Source organism: Rattus norvegicus, chromosome 5 (assembly GCF_036323735.1).
Source record: "Rattus norvegicus strain BN/NHsdMcwi chromosome 5, GRCr8, whole genome shotgun sequence".
Classification (NCBI taxonomy): Eukaryota; Metazoa; Chordata; class Mammalia; order Rodentia; family Muridae; genus Rattus; species Rattus norvegicus.
Window position 1 is genome coordinate 161,808,386 of NC_086023.1, and position 23,900 is coordinate 161,832,285.

A 23,900-nucleotide genomic window follows, 5' to 3' on the forward strand; every position below is an offset into this window, starting at 1 on the left:
ACTTCTGGTTTTCCTATGGGCTCATCTTCCACCATCCTTTCCCTAATTCAACCACAGGGGTCCCTGACTTCAGTCCAATGGTTGAATGTAGTATCTGCATCTGTCTCAGTCAGCTGCTTGTTGGGCCTCTTAGAGGACAGCCATTCTGGGCTCCTGTCTGTAAGTACACCATAGCATCAGAAACAGTTTCAGGTCTTGGAGCTTCTCCTTGAGATAGAACCCAAGTTGGGCTGGTCACTGGACTGTCTTTCCCTCAGTCTCTTCTCCATTTTTGTCTCTGCAGTTCTTTTAGACAGGTACAATTCTGGGTCAGAACTTTTGACAGTGGAATGGCAACCCTATTCCTCAACTTGATGTCCTGTTTTACTAGAGGTAGGCTCTATGACTCTGTTGGACATTTCATCTATGGTCCCTCCCTTGGAGTCCTGAGAGTCTCTCACCTCTCAGGTCTCTGTTACTTTCTAGAGAGTCCCCACACCTCCACCCTATGGTTGCATATTTCCGTTCATTCTGCTGGCCTTCAGGCCTTGTCTTCTGCCAGGATTCCAAAGAATTGGATATGAGCTTTCACAGCATCCATCTGCTAGGGAACAAAGGAAGAGGTCTTACATGAGTATAGATCCCTGTGCCTAACCCTTCACTAAGTACCAAGAGGCATGAAGCCCTTCTGCACCGGTTTGAGGTCATCCCATTTGTAACGACTTCATTAACCATTACCAGAGCCCGGTCTTCTTTCACTTCTGACGTTTTAGCCTTGGACAGGCTCTTTCCTCTCTGAGTCTATGGGGTAGAGGAGTTCAGGAATGGGTTAACTGTTTCTAGACCAAGCCCATACGTGGCTGCAAGTCCTGGGGTTGCAGACACTTGTGCAGCAGTATAGGATACAATGGATAGAGTTTTGTACAGGCTTCCTATTCTAAGGCCAGGGAAAATTTGACAGGAAACACACATAGACTATTATTTCCATGTTTGTTTAAAGGCTGACACAGTAGGTTAAAGGATTTGCCATCAAACATAATGATCTGAGTTCAATCTCCAGAATCTCTATGATATAGGAAGAAAACTCTACTACCAAACGCAGTCCTTTGACTTCTACATGAACACAGCATTACCCGTATGTGTGCCTATGCACATGCACACAGACACACAGTATAAATAAAGTAAGGTGCTAAAAATTTAAGCACACAACACAAAATTTACTGTCAGAGCTATTTCTAAGTGTATATCATAGTAGAGTTAACTGAATGTGTCACACACAACAGATCTCTTACAATAATGAACTTCCAGCCTTGGACTCACACCCTTCCCAAACAACCACAGTTCTACTCTGTAAGAGTCTGACTGCCTTAGATGCCTCCATAGATGGGCCTATGTGATGTTTGGCTTTTTCTAACTACCTTGGTCTACTTAGCATATTATCTCCAACTTTATCACTACTGTAGCAGTCAATAAGATTTTTTAAAAGTTATATATATATGTATATATAGTTTTTATTGTTTATTGTTTTTATTTCTGTTGGTACTAAAGATGGAAGCTAGGGTCTTGAATATGTGAAGCAAATGTTCTACCACTGAACTACATTCCAGGCTCTACACTTTGTTTATTTATCCATGGATAGACATTTATGCTCCCTCTACCTTTTTGCTATGATGCATATGTTAGCATAGTCTCATGTGTATGCAGATATTAACTCATTTTAAGTTTTTTACGTCCATGTTGGTGTGTAAACTAGATATAAAATCATAAAGATCAATCCAGAAGAAACTTTGCAAAATGAATTCTCTCAGTAATAATGATCTTTCATCTAATGTCTTTCAGGCTCCAATATTTATAGGGACCTCAGAAAATTCAGGACACCAACAGGTCTCATTTATTCACCATTCACAGATGAGAAAGCTGATCCCAGAAAAGATATGTTTACATAAAAGAGCATCTGTTGTGGATAGTAGTGGTGTTTGTATCAACTACAGGAACATGTAAAGAACATTGATCTACAGAAAAAAAATTATGATGGGCACCAACAGAGTGTAGTTATGCTGTTCCAAAACTGTTCCCTATCAACACTGAAAAGGAATTGGCTAAGCAAGGACAAGAGCCATTTCAAACAATGACAATAGCATATAAGGGATGTCACAATCTTCTTTATGTGGTGCTGTGGTCATGGAGCAGGGGCCTGGACAGAAGCCGGTGGAATTCCCTTTTGGGTTCTGGGGCTTCCAACACAACTCAACCTTACCAGACTTCCTGGCATGGTCCATTGCCCCACAACTCCTCCTTTTCTTTTTATAAAGCATAGGTGTCATGAAAAAACTGTCTCCCACATTAGGAACATATTGAACCAAGACATGATTGCTAGTGATTTTTGCAATGCTACTTATCTGCTGCTTTAGAAATTAAATGAGGCAGGGTGCCAAGAGAAACAAGGCTCTAATAGCTAGTATGGGACCAAGGAGGGGAAGAAGCCAAGCTACCGAGGAGTTAGAGTGCCAAGAGGAGCATATTGTACCTGAAGGTTTCCCCAGAGCTCTTTAAGCATTGTACACCAGCCCAAATGGAGCAGGGCCGCTAGCAGCTCCTGAAGTTGCCTTTCAGGCTGGCTGTTGGGAAACCCTTCACGGGGACTGTTCTCTGAGGAAGACGGGAGAAACTGTTCCATTGAATACTTCCCTACAGTGCTGTTCCTATGCCCCTCCCTGATGGGTCTGGAGGGAGGGAAGAAGACTGAGGAACAGAAGCAGAGGCAGAGGCTTTGTACTCTGGAGTCAGATTGATTTGAACCCACCCCTGACCACTGCCCAGCCCCACAACAATGAGCAAATTGCTTATCTCCTGGGAGCCCTGGTTTGCTCATCTGTAAAGTGGGTACAGTGAGACATTCTAGGTTCAAAGTGAATTAACTTAAAAAACAGTAAAATGATAAATACCTCATGTGTGACATGTGTTTTCTCACTGTATTTAATTAAGCAAAGTCTAATTGGTCCGAGTTGGGGAGAAGTTGGGGCTTCTATGATGAAGTTTCTCAGGCTGGGTGGTTGACAAGTAGTAGAGGCTTCTGTCGCACAGAGGCTAGAAAGGACCTCAAGCACAGCACAGTTGGGGTCTGGGAAAGAGCCTCTTCCAGGACGTAGAACGAGAACTTAGATCCTCACATGATGGAGGAGAGTGACAGCCACTTGTCGTAGAGCACCCGTGGCTCAAGATCCAGACACCTCCCGCAGGCCGCATCTTAGCACAGTCATGTCTGGGTCCTCGATGTCAACATCTGCATGTGTGGTGGTGACAGGAATTCACTTCATCCCAGCTGTCAAGGGGCAGAAGAATTTCTTGAGATTTTAAAATGCAATCCACAAGTTTTAAGTCATTCTCTGCTAAGTAGATGGCAATGTGGCTTTCAGAAGCGGCTTTTTCAGTACCGAGAGGCTGACCACAGCAGCTCTGAGGCTGTGCTGTGTTTTTTTGTTTTGTTTTGTTTTTCTTTTTTTTTTTTTCCTGAGCTGGGGACCGAACCCAGGGCCTTGCGCTTGGTAGGCAAGCACTCTATCACTGAGCTAAATCCCCAACGCTCTGTGCTGTGTTTTAACGCAGGGGACAGTCCATCCCCATTCTTTTCAGGAAGCTCAGGACTGATTCAGAACCTTCTATAACCTTGGATTTTTTAAAGCAATTCCTCCCTCGTCTGCTTCTGTCACTGGGTCCCTGTCTCAGCTTCTGTGGTGTTTGAGATTGTCTAGCTATGTGTGGTTTTGATAATTATTTCCAGATAAGCTGATGTAAGAGAGGAACAGGCTATCAGTACTAGGCTCTTAGGGCTTAAAGTCTCTTGCAGCTGTGCGTTTAGATGCAAGGCTGAGTCGGCCTGATAATTCTGCCGTGTGATCTCACATGCTCCTGCTGTGGTGGTCTACTCTGGTGCTGGGCTCAGTGCTCCCTGCTTTATCTCTTCTAGTTTCACAACCTTTGTCCAGTAACTTCACAGTCTCTCTTAGCTTACCGCTCACTCCGTTCCTGGCCTGCTCCATCCGGTGTGAGCAACCACAGAACCGAACTGTAGGAGCTATGGCCTGGACACTAGCCTCCACATTCAGCAGAGTGGGAGAAATTTCTCCTCTCTCCTAGAACCACAGAGGAAGGCTATCTGGCAATGTCCAGGGCACAGCAGGAAAGCACAGGACTGTACGGGGTCTGCTTCCAACAGTGACACTTTGTGGTCACAAGAGGCTATGATCATGGTGGATCAAGTAGACTACCATGGCCTCTAGATAAGAACAGTAGGAAAACCATCTGTGAGCCGGGTGGGCTCCTAGGGGGCACTTTGGCAGAGCAACACACCCACACTTAGTTTACTGTTAGAGGTGAGATAAAGGATTCGAGTATAATTATAAATGAAAGACTTTCAACATCTGTCCACTTGGGGTGTTTACCCCATTTTACTGTCAGCCTCAAGGATTGTGGGAGCAGGGAAGCCTGGGGAAAGAAATGGGGCTCTTTGTGATCTTGGTCTGGAAACTAGCTGGAGATAGTTAGGTGTTTTGGAAAGGGGTGACCCATGATGTCCTGATTTTAAAATATGATTTCTGGGGACTAACCTACCATCCACATTTTTGTTTTGTAAACGTTTTACAAACAGAGTCATTCCTTCAGCCCCTGTTCCCGGGTTATTTATTTATCATTTACTTTTAAGGGATACCCACAGGTCTCCTAGATGGCAGTTCAGATTCTGTTCTTGTTCTTCTGACCAAGACAGAGACACGAAGTTCCCCAGGAGGAAACTATAATTTGAGGTGATGACTATTTAGTTACTCCAGTTCCAACACAGCAAAACCAGGAGGGCCATGTTTCTTCCCATCCTGCATGGAATTTACTCCCCTCCCCTGGCCACACCACATCCCAGTATTTTCTAGCCAAGGCAGAGAAAATGGTCCTGCCCTGTCTGCTGTCTTATACGTCACACTGACATCATCCACACATTGAGCAGAAGATCCTTCAGATTCCCACCCTTCACGAGCTGACCTCTTCTTTCTCTTTCTGTGGCATCCCAAAGCCCTTCAGAATTCATTCACGCAGACATGGACACAGTGCTGGGAGTGTTTCTCTTTGGCAGGAATGGTTATCTCTGACCACAGCTGGCTTCTTAAAGGAACGGGTACCGACAACTGCAACTTCCAGCATCAATTCCAGGCTCCTTGATGAGTGCCTCCAGTCAGGGTGCTCATTGGCAAGAAATAATGGCATGCATCTAGAATCCAAGCGCACTGGCGGCACCAAACGCACTTCTATGTCTGCACTTGGTGGTCTGCCCTACAGCATCCATACCACCAGCTTGGCTCTGGGGCACCGGCTTTTCCTATACACACGGCAAGAGTCTGTTTTGCTCTTTCTGCTAGCTGGTGGATCTTGGGCACATTCCTCAGCCTTTCGTGGGCCAGATACCGATGCAGAAATAATATAAATGCTCCCCGTTTACCAGGCAGTGCACGCCGTACCAGAGGACACTTCAGTTTCATGTTTGGTAACTTAATCCTCTCAGTGATACCAGAAGACGCATAATAATGTCCACTCTCACTTCCCAAACGAGAAAACAAGGGTCAAAGATGCTACCTAGCTCCCCCAGTGTCACAGAACCAGAGAGGTAATGAACCAGGATCCTGGCTCAGAAGTTCGGACTGTGGAGTTGAGCTTACGCCACGCTGGTCCAATGTTACATAGCGACTAGCGACGGTGTCTGTGTTGGATTGCTCTAAGGGTGACGGAGTTCAGATCCACAAAGCACACAGCATGGTATGGGCTTGTTAAAGTGTTCACTGCGGTGTGGCGAGGCGCTCCAAACAGTTAGATGATTGTCAGTCACCACGTCTAGACTCGTGGTGCAGGTTAAATGGCTTTGCTCACCACGGCGATTTGTATAATTTTGAAAATGGATTCTGGGACAAGTCCAGAGTTAATCCATGTAATCCCCCTGTCAAGGTGACTGCTGCGAGCCAGAGTAGAAAGAGTATTATGCAATTATGTCTACTCTATGTCTCCCATCTCTGGGCTCGCGTTCGCCTCCTCTTCTAACTCTGTCTGGGTCATGCTTGTTCCCACGTCATGTGGACAGAGTACTTAGAGTGTCCTTTGGCGCTCTGATTAAAAAGATTTGCCACAGCCCCATAAGAGAGGTAATTTAATCCTTTCTTATTAGCAAGTCAAATAATATGCAGATGAATTTGCTTGAGAGCTGTTTAATTAGAAGATGTTTTAAATGCTACCATTAGGTGGATCTCCTGATGGAGGAAGATGTTCCACTCCCCTTGAAGATCCCAGATATTGCGTTTGGAGGTGTGCTTGCTTTAGAAGGAAATGTGTTACCAGGATGGGTCTGACCTAATTCCTCACAGGAGACTTTCTGAAAAATGGAGCGCTGGAGTTGCTATGACCTTTGAAGACAGCCTGTCACTTCCTTAACTTGACAGAAAAGGAAGCTGAGCTCTGACCGTCTGAGAAGATTCCTGACTGATTCTAGTCTCTGTCCTGATTAGTCTTCAGGATGTCGGGATGGGAATGGAAGGTTTGCTGCATTTGCTTCGGTTGGCCGCCTTCATTCTCTCTCTCTCTCTCTCTCTCTCTCTCTCTCTCTCTCTCTCTCTCTCTCTCTCCCTCTCTCTCTCTCTCTCTCTCTCTCTCTTTCTCTCTCTCTGTGTGTGTGTGTGTGTGTTTGTGTGTGTGTGTGTGTGTGTGTGTGTTAGAAGATATTTCAGGCTATGGGTACCAGATGAATTCACTATTTACACAACACATGCATTCTTTTTTTGTCTGTGGAGATCTATATATGTATATATATATATATGTATATATATATATATATATATATACACACACACATACACACACACACACACACACACACACACACATATATATATATCCATGTCCATGAGTGCACTTATGCAGAGGTCAGATGTCAGTATTGGGAGGTTTCTTCCTCTATTAATCCCCATTTTTGGGGTGGGGGCCAGTGTCTCTCAATGAATCTGAAACTTGCCAATTGGCTGCACTGGATGGCCAGTGAGTTCCAAGGATTCTCCTGCCTCTGTCTCCTCCCATCCCAGTACCTGAGTGATAGATACTGCTGCACTCAGTTTTACTGTCTGTGCTGGGCAACGAAACTCAGGTCCTCATAGTTTACCCACTGTGAAGTAAGGCCCGAGTTAGGTCTCTTATTGCTGTGACTTTCATATATTTCACAGAAGCAACTAAAGGAAGGGGACTTGCTTTGGACAACAGTTCAGGGGATGTAGCGGAGAAAGCACTGTGTTGGGATTGGCTTATGGTCATGGTAGCAGGAGTGTAACATGACCAGCCACATTATGATGGCCAACTGGGACTTAGTGAGCTCAGCTAGGAAGAGGGGTCTGGGGCCAGGTGTATTGCTACATGTCTATAATCTTAATAACTAAGGGGGCTGGGGTAGAATTGGAGCTTATATGTTCAGGGATAGCCTCCTGGATTTAAGAAGGTGGGACTGGGTTATAACTGTTAAAACCTACTCTATCAGTCTCCTAGGCTCTATACCCTGAAGGTTTCACAGCCTCTCCAAAACGTGACCCAGATGGGGTCCAAGTATTTGAACATGAGTTCAAGAGAAAGAGTTCACATGCAAATCACAGCAGCATGTATCTAAAATTCAATTAGCAGACAATCTGGCTAGGGACTCCTATTGCTTTGTCTATCCAACATTCCTGACCCTCACTCCTGACAACCGCATCTCTCGTCCGCATCTAGTGGCCACTGGAGCAGCTCCTTCATGTCATTGTCACGTGAAGTGGCTTCTCCTTTGCAGGATTCATCCTTTCTCTCTGCAGTTTGTTGACGCAGTGGTGGACTTATGCCCCAAGTTAGGCTACTAATTTTCTTCCTTGGGATTTCTGTTGCTGAGGTAAAAAGATTAATAAAGCATCTTTGGTAGTAAACTGAAAATTTGAATGTTGTAGGCTGATCTATACTGTCATATGCAGAAAGTTTGAGGCAAAGGGAAAAGATGAGATATTTTGGAGAAGCCGAGAGGAATACGACTGGTCTGACCTCCTGGGGCCCACTTGGGACTTGTTCAGGTCCTGGTGTACCCTGGGTCTTCCATTCCCTTCTTCTTGGATTTTCTTGAACCAATTAATCATATTCATAATCGATTTAATGTCACAGGGACCAAAAGAATACTAATGTGTTCTGTCAAGTGAACAAAGGGCAGGCGAAGCCTTCTTCACAGATGTCTTTGGGTCATAGTGATTTACCTCAAATCCTTATGTCTCCCTATGAAGTTCCAAAGAAAACTTGTACAAGGGAAGTCTCAGTGATGGACAGCCCACACCCTGGATTCAGCATGAGGTTAACCACGCAGCATACACTCTTCTCTAGATATTGTTCCTGAACAAGCCTAATGAATGTTTAAAAACCACTACATCTTATTTTTTGTATCAGATAAAGCTAGATTTTGAGTTCAGCCTCCATACCCAACTTTCTCTTTTCTAGATCTTCACAACCAACATACCCAGGAAACTTCTCATGCCACAGGAAGAGCTGTCTGAAAATGATGTATTTTTGTATTTCCTTCCTTCCTTCCTTTCTTTCTTCCTTCCTTCCTTCCTTCCTTCCTTCCTTCCTCCCATTCTCCCTCCCTCATTCCACTCTTCCCTCACTCCTTTCCTTCCACTCTTCTCTTTGTTTCTTTCCTCCCTCCCTTTCTTCCTTCCTTCTTCCCCAAAGTCACTTCAATATAATGTTTCCATATACTTTCCCTTTCACTCATGCTTCAAGAGTAGAATCTTAACTATTTATGTCATTCCTGCCCCCTTCCTGAGGATGCTGAGGAGCCTAGGATACTGAGTGGTACTTTCAGAGAAGAGGAAAGCCCAATGATTGGTTCATTTGTTGACATCCTTAGTATTTCAACTCTTTTGGCCCCCTAGAGTCCCCATAACTTTTTACTTCCAGTTCAGGCCAAGTGCAAAGATTCCTGGAGTTATGTAAAGGCCACTCCAGACACAGATGTCTTGTCAGCTTTTGGGGGAATAATGTGGGGAGCTCTGATGCCCGTGGGATCATGTTCTTTGCCCAGGTCCTAGTTTGGTGAAACTCTCTTTGCAAGTCTCCTCTACTCCAATCTCTCAAAGGTCTTATTATTCTTCAACCAATTTAGACTTTTTTATCTAGGCTTGGCGAAACTAACTTCAAGCATCTTACATTTTCTTCTTCTGTGGTAGAGTGGAAACCTCAAAAAAATCTGAACAATGGATCGATGACTTAAAATGTGGACCAGAGTAGCCTGAAGATGATATGGAAAACCTCCCAGCAATTTGTGTCAAATGAATGTCCCAATCATAAACATTTTTCAAATGTATGAGAGGGAGCACTGAACCTACCTTAGCTTCTTATAGTATTGGATCTGGCACTCTGCAAAATTTCTTGTGTATCAGCTTGGTTTTTGAAGGTTTTGTTGCTGAGATTTCTCAAAGCAGGTCCTCAACAGTGTTTGGGATCAATTTAGACACACCACTAAGGTGTGATAAGGGTATCTACCTAATGATTAAATCATACCTAGTGGTTAAAGACATAACTTGTCCTCTCTGCCTTTGAACATAAGGTGTGAGTATCAGTCTTGACCTTGTCTGCTCATCATTGTACTAGCCCTAACTGGAAACTAAGTCAAGAAAATGTCATATATATGAGAAAGGAAAAAGTAAAATGACTGCTTTTTAATAGCTATTTCATAGCTGTCTTAGTAGAAAATCCAAAAGTGTTTAAATATAAGATTATAACTCAAAATTTACCAGAATTAGTAAGTGACGTTATCCATGTTACCAAAAGAAGGCTGTTCTAACAATAAACAACTAGATACTGAAAATTTAAAATAACACTATTTGTAGTGTCATCGAATCCATGGACTATCCAGGAAAATGAAATATGCCTAAGAGATAGCTGCCAACAACTATAAACTGAAAACTGAGAGGAAATATAGAAGAACACAAACCAAACCAAAGTAAACCAAACAAAAACCAAGGAGACATGCAGGAATTGTCATATACCTGACATCCTGAGGCTGTTAATTGTTACTATGCTACGTCAGTCAGACTAATTGATTCATTCAACAGAGTCATATTCAACAGCAGAATTATTTTTCTAAAGTTATATGGAAATTAAAAGACTTAAACAAAGCAAGTTCAAGAAAGAGCAAAGATGTTAAGTGACACATCACCAGAGGGGGGGAGAGATAGGGAGGGAGAGGGAGGGAGATGGAGAGGGGAGAGATAGGGAGGAGGAGAGTAAAGGGAGGGAGAGGGAGTGAGATAGAGAGGGGGGAGATAGGGAGGGGAGGGTAAATGGAGGGAGAAGGAGTGAGATGGAGAGGGGAGAGACATAGGTAGAAGGAGGAGGAAGAGGGAGGAAGAAGGGAGAGAGAGAGAAAGAGAGAGAGAGAGAAGCAAACTGGATAAATGAAAATATCTATCAACAGACTAATAAGTGAACAGGTTGTGTATTTTCATACAGTAAAACAACTAACAACTAATTATTTAAAAAAGACCAAACAACTTAAACATTCAACAGCCTGGACATTTCTTTAGAAAATTTAATTTTTTTTATTATATGTGTATGAGAACTTTACCTGCAAGTATGTCTCTGTAGCATGCTTATGGCTAGTGCCCTCTGAGGCCAGAAGAGGACATTAGACCTTTGGGCTGGGACTACAGTGTTGTGAGTCTCCCCAGGTCCTCTTCCAGAAGATCTCTTAACTACTGAGCCATCATCTATCCAGCCCCAGCATAGATATTTCCTAAAAGTACAATTCTAAGTGAAAAATGATCCATGAAAAAGACTATACCCCACCTCATCAACAGCTCAAAGGAATATTGATGAAGGACACAACTGTGGCAATAGAAGATCAATCATCATATAAGGGCTGGGCAGAGTAAACTGACTGTACAGATATAAGCTTCTTGGGAGGCAACAGGATGGTCTTGACTGTGGTAGATGGAACTCCAGACAGTTATCAATGCTTTATAACTGAAGCTGTAAATTTTGTTGTAAGTAAAGCACTTTGATATATATATATATATATATATATATATATATATATATATATATATCAAATCTATTTGATATATATATATATATATCAATATCTCTATCTCTATCTATCTATCCATCCATCCGTCTATCTAACTATCTATCTATCCATCTGCCTATCTATCTATCTATCTATCTATCTATCTATCTATCTATCTATCTATCTATCTCAGTGATATTATATAAGTCACATCTGACTTGAGTATCTTCTGATAGCGTTACCACTCAACCCCCATCCCAGTTGTTTAGGAGACCAACTATGAACCTAAATTCAAGAGACTTCCAGGCTGTGGAGAGGAATTTGCTTGGAAGAATAATATCCCAAGTCAGTGAGAGAAGTTGGGAAATGTAAACAGTCAGAGTTGCCATTATCATTACCATTGAATTTCTATTGCCTTCCTCCCAGCTATGTCCTTTAGAATTTATTTCTAGTTGTCATGCCTTTCTTTTATTAGTAATCTATATAACTAAACATTATATTGTTTCATTTGCATGTTTTTGAAATTTAAATAAATGTGTCTCCTGCACCTTGAAAAAAAAACAGTCAGAGTTGCACTTAGGAATTTTTCTCATATCCTAAGTTATTAAAATCTACTGATAAGTGCACACTAAAGAATATGTCTAGCATCTTACATACATTTACATACATACATTTTACATAACCCCAGTGGGTGACTAGTTTACTTTATTATCGCTTATGTTTAACATTTAAGTTTCCTTCCTGTTAAAATTTTGACATGATATTTATAAGTTTATTTTCCTTTGCTGCAGAAATCATTCATGTATGTAATGTTTAGAAGTCTAGTTCCTCATGTCGATTTTTTGATTTGTGGCCATTTATTCTTAGCTTTTAGAAGCTCCTTCCTAGACCTAAACAAGGTCTGTTGAGACAGGATGGCCATGGTTCTTCAGACAACAGGCTTTGGCTGTTTGTGCCAGACATAGCACAAGGTGTGTGTGTCTCAGTAATTACTTCTTGCTTGTTTAACTTTTTCCATTTTTATGAGTTTATTTATTTTTCAGAAAAAATCTCATATTCTTTTCTCTTAGCAAATGCTGCGATTGGACTATGGTGTAAGAGAAAATACTGAGCAAATTATTTCATGGAAATCCTAATGTAAGACAGACAGGCTTCAAACATCTATTTACAAAATAGATGTTGTAAGAATGAAAAAGAGTAACACGGAGTGCCTTGCTGTTACACTGGAGCCAGTCTGAGGATGATATGAAAGCCATGGATGAGACATTTTAGTTGAGATGTGGAATGTGGTAGATTTTCAGAATGTTGTGGAAGGAGGAATATTTTTCCAGAAGTTCAGGAAGATGGATAGCCTGCATAGAGTGCTAGGGGCTGGTAAGAACTGGTTACATTCTGAAGGCAGATCAGTGTGAATGAGGTACAGGGAGCTTAGGGAAGAGCATAGTAGGGGCCGAACCATGCAGTACCTTGTATGATTGTGCATTGCTTTGTAGAGAACAAAATAAGTCCTTGAAGAATTTTGATCAGTAGACTTGTGAATTCATGTTTTCTTTTTGGAATTTTTAACTGGCTACCATGTGAGACAATGATTTTGGAGCAGGAATGGATGCAGAGGAAAGCTTCTTAGGAAATGTATTTTATAAAGCAAACCTAAGAACTTCTCTCATCTCTTCAAGTAAAAGTTCATCTGATAAAATACATGCCCAGACTCTCTTGCAGCTAAGGGTGGCACATATCCCTATATATGACTATGACTAGTGAGATATAAATTGAATAATGCTTAAGATTTTTGGCTAAGTTTTGTCTCTCCTGAGGTTACATGTCCTCATTCCTTGACATGGTCATGTAAGGGAAAGGGTCAGGGTGATATGGTTTCTATTCCTGGAGCAGAGCTGGCAGGCTCTGGGCCTCCATGAGTGGTAACATTTGCTGTGGGAGAAAGGCTTGTTTTATGATGATGTACATATTTTCATTTTCCTCATTCTGTAAATATTCTCCCTACCAAGGTTAATGACTCCATTGGTAATCTCAGATAGAGATGAGTCAGAGAGGTAAGGTTTATCTTTGTCCTTAGCAAAAATGGTAAATGCTGAGACATTCAGGACAGCCTTTAAGGCTCAGGGAAAGAAATCTAAAAACATGAGTTCAAAAATATGTAATTCCTCAACTATGCATAATGTGAGGATACAACTATACATTATATGAGGGGCTTCATGAACCTTAAAGAACAGAAACAGTAGCACTGTGAGCCAGCTTGTCAGAAAGATATTAAAGGAGCTAAAGAGATTTTGGGAGTGGTGATCTCAGGGCAAGATCCCACCCAGCTAGATTTATTGTTTATGCTTAAAAGGCAGGCAGATCTCTGAATTCATTTGCAATGTTTAAAAAAATGTGCTTGCTGTATCTTTCTAAGAATCAAGGGACTGGGGTCTTGAGTTGCTGCTTTGTGGGGTAATCAAAAGGGAACCTGGGGATAATGACTGAATTGATAATGTAAATAAAAACTGGGCTTTTGGTCTGCAAGAGATGAACCTATCTAGAGAGTTTTTAGATTTTCTTTTTTTTTATATTAGTGTTGGAATAGCATGGGGACAGTTGATGAGAAGCAAAGACATTTAAAAGCATTTTGGAATATGAGATTCACAAAAACTCAGGTGACAACAAATGCTGGCGAGGATGTGGAGAAAGAGGAACACTCCTCCATTGTTGGTGGGATTGCAGACTGGTAAAACCATTCTGGAAATCAGTCTGGAGGTTCCTCAGAAAATTGGACATTGAACTACCTAAGGATCCAGCTATACCTCTCTTGGGCATATACCCAAAAGATGCCCCAACATATAAAAAAGACACGTGCTCCACTATGTTCATAGCAGCCTTACTTATAATAGCCAGAAGCTGGAAAGAACCCAGATGCCCTTCAACAGAGGAATGGATACAGAAAATGTGGTACATCTACACAATGGAATATTACTCAGCTATCAAAAACAATGCCTTTATGAAATTCATAAACAAATGTTGGAACTGGAAAATATCATCCTGAGTGAGCTAACCCAATCACAGAAAAACACACATGGTATGCACTCATTGATAAGTGGCTATTAACCCAAATGCTTGAATTACCCTTGATGCATAGAATACATGAAACTCAAGACGGATGATCAAAATGTGAATGCTTCACTCCTTCTTTAAAAGGGGGAACAAGAATACCCTTGGCAGGGAATAGAGAGGCAAAGATTAAAACAGACACAGAAGGAACACCCATTCAGAGCCTGCCCCACATGTGGCCCATACATATACAGCCACCCAATTAGACAAGATGGATGAAGCAAAGAAGTGCAGGCCAACAAGAGCCGGATGTAGATCTCTCCTGAGAGACACAGCCAGAATACAGCAAATACAGAGGCGAATGCCAGCAGCAAACCACTGAACTGAGAATAGGACCCCCGTTGAAGGAATCAGAGAAAGAACTGGAAGAGCTTGAAGGGGCTCAAGACCCCTTATGAACAACAATGCCAAGCAACTAGAGCTTCCAGGGACTAAGCCACTACCTAAAGACTATACATGGACTGACCCTGGACTCTGACCTCATAGGTAGCAATGAATCTCCTAGTAAGATCACCAGTGGAAGGGGAAGCCCTGGGTCCTGCTAAGACTGAACCCCCAGTGAACGTGATTGTTGGGGGGAGGGCGGCAATGGGGGTCGGGTGGGGAGGGGAACACCCATAAAGAAGGGGAGGGGGAAATTAGGGGGATGTTTGCCCGGAAACCGGGAAAGGGAATAACATTCGAAATGTAAATAAGAAATACTCAAGTTAATAAAAAAAATTTTTAAAAATACTGAAAAAAAAAAGAATATGAGATTCAGACTTTCACAAGAAGACCTCTGCTGTATTTTTACTCTCGTGGAAACTGCTGGAAGGTTAGTACACAGCCAGAATCATTTTATCGACATTTATCATTTATTTCATTTATTCCTTTAAACATCTGTATCTGCTCTATCCCTCTTTCTTATTCACAGCCTCCAATTTATTATTTTCTTAAATGTCTCTAGTAAAGATATCTGAACAACAACATTCTAGATAAAAATTTAAATATTTTAATAGTGGAGACATATGTAGGACAGAGTTACTTGAGGCGTTTCTATGTTCTTCATATAGTAGATGAGTCACTTCAGATAACTCTATTATTTATACATAGGCTTTTTGCCTGGCATTTAAAGGGTGCCTCATGTACAGCATTCTGTGAGTTGACTAAGATAATGAAACACTTCCCTGCTATGATAACTCCATCCCAGGTTGATGACAACAGGTTCTTTGGAGATGGAATTCAGTTGACAGAACTTTTAAAGTCCCCATGCTGCTGCAGTTGGAACTCACTGGTCATGGGTGTTGGTTGGTGGCTGATGCTGGGTTATAACTGTATATATTCTCAAAACATTCATAAGCAAAACCAGATTGTCATGTGTCCCTTGGTTTTAACTTCCACGAGGGTTTCTCTCATGATAAGTTTTTGTTTGTCTTCTTTACTTTGTGTTCAGATCTGTTAGGCCAGCCCTCATAAAGAAAAGCATTTTTCCATGCCATTTTAACAGGATAGTTATGAGAGAACTCTCAAAGCAGAGAATGAAATTCCTTAAAGCTGGGATTGTGTGATCCAGCAAGTTGATGGAGCCTTAGAAAGTGGTATCTGCTGATTTTAGGAACCATTTTGGCATTTCTTTTAGCTTCTTTGCCTCACTAAGAACCCATAATGAACTCCTACAGTTGTTCCCAAAATTACATGAGCCTCTTGGGGACTTCCTTCTTTTAAAGCTAAAACCCAAGAGGCGCACCACAAGGCAGGGAACCAACAGGGCATATGGTAACCGCAGATCTGCCATTTGGAGCTCCCACTTGGCGTCTCTGCTGGTCATCTTGTTCCTACTGCAAATATTTTCTTAACTACAGGCCCAGAGACTGACCTTTCCCATATACAGGACATCCTCATCAGAGAGATGATCCTGTGGTATTGGAATGTTTGAAGTCAGTGACGATGAAGGATAGGGTGTCTGCATGCTTGCCTTATGCCAGGTCCTCTGCTTTGTTAGACACACTTTTGCACATGGTGCTTGGTCTTTCTCTGACCAACTTTCCGAACTTTCTTGCCAGGGGTCATCCTGCTTGTGGAAAAACAGTTTATGAAGACTCATGTGTGTAGCCTGAACTCCATTCACACTGAAGTGAGGTTCTTGGAGGTAGGTCTTAGACTAGCATGATGCACGAATGCAGGTGGAGTCCAACAGTTTAAATTCTTAAGCCGTGTTCTGAGTGGTTCTGAGGATCAATGCTACCAGGGAACACTGCTGTTAATTGCTGTATTTTGATCTTCACAAGACAATTTTAGATGTGGACTTTTGATTGTCAGCCACCATTTGGTGCAAAGCAATCTGTATGGAAGAGACGATATTTCTACAATGAAAATTCTGCGTCCCACAGACTGTGTCTGGCTTAGCACCAACCCATGAATCGCGTACAAGGACTGTCCTGACTGAATAACATTTGCAATTCTGGAAGAAGCTATGGTCCAGTTTCTACTTGGGGGGCCTCATGTCTGGAAAGTGCTGGGCTGAAGCCAAGCCTAAAGACTGGCACAATCTAATGCTGCCAAGAACAAAATTTCCTTTGGGAGGGGGATTTTTGAACATAGACCCAGTGTGGGGGAAACACTGGGCTGTGGCCAAAGTCTGAAATGTTTGAATTACCCCTCATAATTTCTGACATAAGTTAAGCAATTTGTCATAATGGTCTCTTTCCCGTTCTATTTTCTGTGCTGAAGTTGAATTCAGATGAGATGGGACAGGAGATCTGCTTGTTCAGCAGAGGTTTGGAGTGTTGGTTACTGACTATGGTGAGACAGAGCATGTATTCAAGGCCAACTTCTAGTTCTGGACCAGTCAGCTGCGTTAATATGGGCTTAAGAGGGCAAAGGCCCCATCCAGGCAGCTGCCATGCTCTCCTTCCTTATGTAGTCACTTATTCTGCTCCTCAGGGGTCAGGCAGGCAGGTAGATGTGGTCAGGTACTGCCTTATTCTTTGGCTGTCATGGAATATTGTGTCCTTTTGCCTGTTTAGGCTCTCCACATGGTTCTGTGATGGTTAACTTTAATAAGCAACTTGATGGTAAGGAACATGGCAGTTATTCTATGATTACTACACATTATGGGCAATCATTTTAATATTTAAAGGACTCCATAAATATGTACAAGTAGTGTCACCAAGGAAACAAATCTCTGAACATGTCACCAAGAGATCATCTAGATTAGTTTAATGGAGTCAAGAAGAGTCACCCTAAAGGAGTGGTGCGGTTCACGGGCCGGGCTCCTGGAAACAACAAAAGTAAAGCAAGTTGAAAGAAATCAGTCATAGCTCTCTGCTTCCTGACCATGGGCTACAGGATCTCCTGCTCGCACCATGAGCCCAAACAAACCCTTTCTCTAGTTGTTCCTGTCCTAGCTTTGAGACAAGTACTAACGCAGGCTCTTGACGTTTAAGCGTTGGATTTTCCAGAGAGTAGCAGCCTCTCTGGGCCTCTGTTTGCCCACACTGTACCTCCTTCAGGTTTCCCTATAGCTATTTATTGTTCATTTCCTCACTTGGTGGTTAGCATCAGAGATTCACCCCCATGGCTGTTGATGGGCATAGCTCACTGCTTTCACTGTAGAAAAAGCACGTGTGTGTTACACCCATGTCTCCCCTCCATCAACTGAAGTGATTGGATTATTTCATTTCATTTTGAAGTATTTACCTCAAATACTTGTGTGATTTGTGTGTGTGTGCGTGCGCCAACTTCTTTTTCATTCGAGAGCAGGGCTCTCTCTCAAATAAATATATATGTTTGCGCATATACATGCGTGTTTATATATGTGTTTAAGTGACACATAATAGTTGCATGTGTTTATGGAGTCCTTTAAAACATTCCAACACGTGTATATAATGATAACAGAGTAGCCTGCACATTTGTTACCTCAAACGTTTATCATCTCTTTCTGTTTAGAATATTCAACCTTTACGCTAGTAACTTTTTGAAACACACTACTGCTAGTTATTGCTCAGGGCTCCCCCCCCCCCCCCGTCTGCTGCAGAACACTGAAAGTTAGCCTTCCAGCCAGCCATGCCTCCTGCATATATTGAGCAACTCCTCTTTACTGTACCTCCTCCATAGCCGTCCCAGGCTCTGATGGATCAATTTCTATTCCTGGCTTCTGCAAGCTCAACTTTTTAAGTGATTCGGTGGCATTTGTCTTTCTGGTCTTGATTTGTTTAAGTCAACAACACATTGTCCTTCAGGCTTATTGGCACTTCCGAAAATGCCAGGATGTCACCCTTTCTGTCCCCCAAATAACACTTCATTGTGTATATACAGCACATTAAAAAAAATCCATTCCTCTACCGATAGCATGTGGTTGCTTCTATGTCTTGGCTATTCTGAACGGTGGGGTACAGAGACACCTAGTTTTTTGGGGGGGAGCTCTTTTGCTGTTTGCTTTTCCCATAAAACTAAGTCAAAAGAGCAGGGCTCTGGTGGGATGGCCAGACGTACTGAAGGCAGCCAAGGGTATAGAGATAGCAGGAGCAAACGGCTGCTCAATCCCGAGCAGGGCTGTGGTGGGCTCCATGCTCATGGAGTTCCTCAGAGCAGCAAAGTCCTCTCTGAAGCAAGTTCTACTTCAAACGAAGTGTGTCCTCTCAGGCCCCTGCCAAATTAGACTTTTCCCTGATAAATTCTCATGCATCCTGGTCCCACCAGGCTCTGAGAGCCCCTGTACACAGGGCAGTAGGAGAGCATGCACAGGGGAGCAGTGCACTGCGCAGGTCTGCTCTGCCCAGTCACTGGATCCTTAGTCCTCTGTGTAGAAGAGACAGTATTTACAACCATGAGATCTAGTGGCTTCCAACTCCCAATAGCTGTTGTGAGGAAAGGATACATGTGTGGCACTGGTTACCCATGCTTCCAATCTTATTGTTTCTCTGTTTCCTCCATAACTTTATCAAAGACCAGATCACAAGACATTAATTAGCAACTCTGCTCTCTTGGGACATAAGACGGAAGTTGTGGCTGATAAACTCGACTTGGCAATTTTGGAAGCAAAGTTCAACTTTTACACACACACACACACACACACACACACACACACACACACACACACACACACACACCCCACAGTATTATGCCAGTTGCTTTTATCTGAGCATCTGTCTATCTATCTATCTATCTATCTATCTATCCATCCATCATCTATCTATCTATCTATCTATCTATCTATCTATCTATCTATCTATCTATCTGTCTGTCTGTCTGTCTATCTCATCTATCTATGCATCTATCTATCTATCTATCTACCTATGTATCCATCATCTATGTATCTATGTATGTATGCCTATTTGTATATATGCATGTCTCTATTTATGTATCTATCATCTATCTATATAGCTATCATCTATCTATCTATATATTATCTTTTATCTATCTATCTATCTATCTATCTCATCTATCTATGCATCTATCTATCTATCTATCTATCTACCTATGTATCCATCATCTATGTATCTATGTATGTATGCCTATTTGTATATATGCATGTCTCTATTTATGTATCTATCATCTATCTATATAGCTATCATCTATCTATCTATATATTATCTTTTATCTATCTATCTATCTATCTATCTATCATCTCTACCACCTTTATGTCTTTAGTGAACTAAAGGTATACATCCTGACGTTTCTTCCTTTAATATGTGAAATTTTTATAAAGAGTGATTATGATAATTGCAACAAGCTTAAATCTGAATCAGATACAGAGGAGACATAGTGGCTGATACCACCCTAAGGGAGCAAGAGCGACTAAATTCTCTTCTCTCTGTACCTCCTCTCTCTCCTCTCCATTAGCTGTGTGGACCTGGTAGTTGATTCTTCCTTGTGGCTTCTGCAGATTTCATTTTCTCAGAAGTCTGGAGATGATCTTGCTGAAGCTGGGTAAAAAACCCTCTTTATTTACAATAAAATGTCTTTATATGGACTAAGGGTATGGCTTATCGGGTAAAGCACTTGTCACCAAGATGAAAAAATTCAGGTGTCCCGACACATGTCTCTAATCCAACACTGGGCAGGTAGAGACAGGTAGACCCCAGGGAATTGCTGACCAGCTAATCTACCCCAACTGGTAAGATCCAGGTTTAATAAAAGACCCTGTCTCCATTACTTGTTGACAAGATACATTTTGGGTTGAAAGTTCTGTGGGTGGGTTGCTGTCCCTATTGTTCCACTGGTGTTCCTGTGTGGCTACAGGAGGTGGCCTTTTCATGTTCCATATCCTCAATATAGTGAGTCACAGATAAGGCCACCCCCATTGATTCTTGGGTGACTTCCTTATCCCAGGTTTCTGTCTACTCTTAGAGATGCCCCCTACCTCTTCATCCCCATAAGCTGAAGACTTCGTTTGTTTTCAAGGCTATCTAGCCATCTCTCCCATCCTTTCTCACATCTGATCCTGAACACCCCCAATTCCCTCCATGTCCCCTCTTTCTCCCAATTTCCTCCCTCCATCTGCCTCATAAGACTATTTTATTCCCTCTTCTAAGTGATATTCAAGTTTCCTCAATTGGGCCTTCCTTTTAATTTAGCTTCTCCAGGTCTGTGGAATGTAACATAGTGCCTGTGTTTTATGGTTAATATCTACTTATAAGTGAGTACTTATCATGCCTGTCTTTTAGGAACTGGTTTACCTCACTCAGGATGATAATCTCAAGTTCTATCCATTTGACTGCAAAATCCATGATGTCTTGGTTTTTCAATAGTTGAAAAGTATTCCATTGTGTAGAGGTAACATATTTTCTTTATCCATGGGGGTGGGAATAAAGAGCAGAGTGAGGGAATGGCCAACCGATAACTGGCCCAAATTGAGATGCATCCCATGGGCAAGCAACAATCCTTGACACTATTGATGATACTCTGTTATGCTTGCAGACAGGAGGATGTTGTCCTCTGAGAGGCTCCACCCAGCAGCTGACTCAGACAGATACAGATACCCACAGTCAAACACTGGATCGAGCTTCGGGACTCTTAAGGAAGAATAGGAAGGATTGTGGGTCCTGAAGGTAATAAGAACTCCACAGGAAGACCAACAGAGTTAACCAATCCACACCTTTGGAGCTCTCAGAGACTGAACAATCAAAGAACATGCACAGACTGGACCTAGGCCTCCCTGGTCATGTGTAGCAGATGTACAGCTTGGTCTTCATATGGGTCCAGAACAACTGGAGTAAGGGCTATCCTAAAGGCTGTTGCCTATACAAGGGATATGTTCTGCTAGCTGGACTGCCTTGTCTGGCCTCAGTGGGAGAGGAAGCGCCTAATCTCACAGAGACTTGAAGTGTCAGGCTGTTTTTTCAGGGATATCACAGGTGGGGGGCTCCACCTACTGGGAGGAAAAGAGGCAGGGGGAGGGGTGACTGGGAGGGAGTCAGTGAGTGAGATGTAAAGGGAATAAGTAAAAACATTAAATTAAATTAAATTTAAATAAAAGAGACCTTGTCTTAATAAGGTAGTGGGAAATGATAGATACCTGAAATTGACCTGACTTCTCTACATGCACATTTACAGGCAAGTGTGCACACTTATACAAATATCTACACATTTATACACATGTGCAAATAGATACAGAAACAGACAGACACACAGATCTCTATTAATCTCTATCTCTGTATCTATCTATATTGATACACACATATCTATCCTCTATCTATCTGTCTGTCTGTCCATCTGCCCATCCATCTGTCCATCCATCCATCCATCCATCTATGTATCTATCAATGTATCTATGTAACTATCTATATATCTATGTATCTATATATCTATGTATATAGCTATTCATCCACCCACCCACCCATCCATTCATCCATCCATCCATTATCTATCTATCTATCTATCTATCATCTATCTATCTATCTATCTATCTATCTATCTATCTATCTATCTATCTATCTAACAGCTTTATGTCTTCAGTGAGCTAAAGGCCCAAGTCCTGGCTACCATTTGTGGTATCTTGCAATGGCAGCCTGATAGGTGTCAGGAGATAGACTTTGACTCTGCACCATTTTGTTTTATGTCTTTGAATAAGTCATTAGCTTGTTGAAATTGAACGTTCCAGTTTAAATATAAAACATATAAATGGTACACATTCTATACACTGTTCAGGGAATGCAGAAGCAGGAATATAACACACCAGCATGACACGCTATTATTTATGGTTACCTAGTATTTTGTGTGATTTAACTTAGCATCTTATATTGTTTAGAAATGGCATCTATGACTCAACTTTGGAAAATGGGACAGAGGACATAGTCCGAAGGATTGAATTTAAAATTGTGAAGTTTCCAGGGCCTTGGTGCTAGCAGAGCCCATCTGTTTGGAAATAGGAAGAACTTCTTGCTGTCCCTAATGAGGTATGATTTCTGCAGCTGAGGGCGGTGCTTGCAACTTGGACTGTCTCTGGTTCACACTTCTAGAGGCTCACTTCATGTCTGTGGGCAGCCTAGAATTTTGTTTTAGGTTGTACTTCCTCTGTGGCTCTCTCATTGTCTATTTCTGACAATATTTGCATGAAGCCAGATATCTGATTCAGAGAACATCTGTTCTCAGAATTCATTCCCCACCTGAGCCACCGCTCTCCCAACAAGGCTATAAAAGCCGCCACTCAGCAATCTTAGCCACGCCAGCTGTGAGGTGAATGGAGAGGCTTCTAGGGACGAGGTTGGGGCCTGCAAACCAAGTTGCCTAGGATACGTGCCTTGGACAATGGATGGTGTCTGAGTAAAAATTTTCAAATGATGCTTATTCTTTCAAACACAAGGACTTAAAATGATGTAGCTTTTTGATTGACCGTCTATCTCAGCTATGACATGCATTCTTGCCCCCTAGATTCAACTACAAATAGAGTATGGAGTATTTCTTGCACACCAGGCTTTTTTTTTACAGCCTTCAGAAGGGATTTGTATGCCCTGTTGTTATTTGTTTTTGTAGATGTATGTGGGTCTATGTGGATGAAATTGAGAGTGGAGATAATTTGTTGATGAAGGAAATGGTTGGAGAAGGCTGTGGTTCTTGGGGCTGAATGCACCCAGTCTCTCTCTTATTATTGTCTGTTGTCCTCTCTGGGTTACCGTATTTATCTGTCACAAATGGACCTTCAGTGTGAGGCTGAAAAAATGGTATGGTAAACATTAACTCACATCTCTTAATTGGAGGCTGAAAGGACATGTGGGTCCTGTTCCCATCTTTAAGAAATTTCCTGTTCTGTGTTTGGCTTTGGAATAATCCTTGGGACAGGGCCTGAGAAGGACTGTACTGAGTCCAACACTGCTTATGCACCTACCTTGGAGGTATTAGACACCTTACTTGAAGATGGGCCTGGGAACGCTTGTCAAGTGCCTCTGCAGCCATCATTTAGAGAGAGTAGCAATGGCTACTCATGGAGATGAACAGGTGGAAGCAGCCGTTCCCCAGTATTTTTTTTTTTTTGCAAATGGATGTAGGATCCAGTAACTTGAAACTGTACCTATTGGTTCTGAGATCCTTGCAAATAAGGGTTTTCTGCTAAAGGTGTAGTTACTAAGTGTCACCATTTGCAACTGTGTGATATTTCCGGCTATTAAACTCCCAGTGTCCATTTGTTCCCACTTCTAGCACTCCCGAGCGAGCTTGCTGCCTTTTCTTGGAGGATCTGCATCTTCTGGAGACTCAATGTAACCAGCGCTTTCACTGACAGGTGTTACAGGCTTTGATC

The 23,900-nt window shown here is 42.1% G+C and overlaps 1 protein-coding gene across 1 annotated transcript in view; it reads left to right on the forward strand.

The window, feature by feature from the left end:
• LOC103692519 (60S ribosomal protein L9 pseudogene) overlaps positions 1–23,900 on the forward strand; it is a 1,198,372-nt gene that overhangs the window by 193,640 nt on the left and 980,832 nt on the right. The gene's annotated exons all lie outside the window — the stretch shown is intronic.